The sequence below is a fragment of the Acanthisitta chloris genome, unplaced genomic scaffold (assembly GCF_000695815.1).
Source record: "Acanthisitta chloris isolate BGI_N310 unplaced genomic scaffold, ASM69581v1 scaffold2434, whole genome shotgun sequence".
NCBI lineage: Eukaryota > Metazoa > Chordata > Aves > Passeriformes > Acanthisittidae > Acanthisitta > Acanthisitta chloris.
Window position 1 is genome coordinate 1 of NW_008667491.1, and position 398 is coordinate 398.

Here is a 398-nt window from a genome sequence, read left to right on the forward strand (position 1 = left end):
AATATAAATATATATATCGATAAATTATCAAGCATTTGTGCCACAAGTTAGCACTCCTAGCCTAAGTGATCATTGCAGTAATTGAAGCTGTGTAGCAGTAAGAAAGAAGTACAAGTAGTAAAAGAATTGGCACAAACATTTTTCAAACATAAAAGTCTGGAAAAGTTCTAGAGAAATGGTACTAATTTTTAGGAGGAAGAAAGGGAAGTGAGTAAACCAATCAACTCAAACTTATCTGGGAGGACAGTAGCTGTTATGTTCACTGTATATTCCTGTTTTTAAGATAGAGCTTAAAGTGGATGAACAAGGGAGAAAAAAGCTGAATGTTAATGGCAGGGTTTGTTTAATATATAGCTACAGTTTTACCACTCCTCTTTGTTTTCCATAGGTCTTATTCA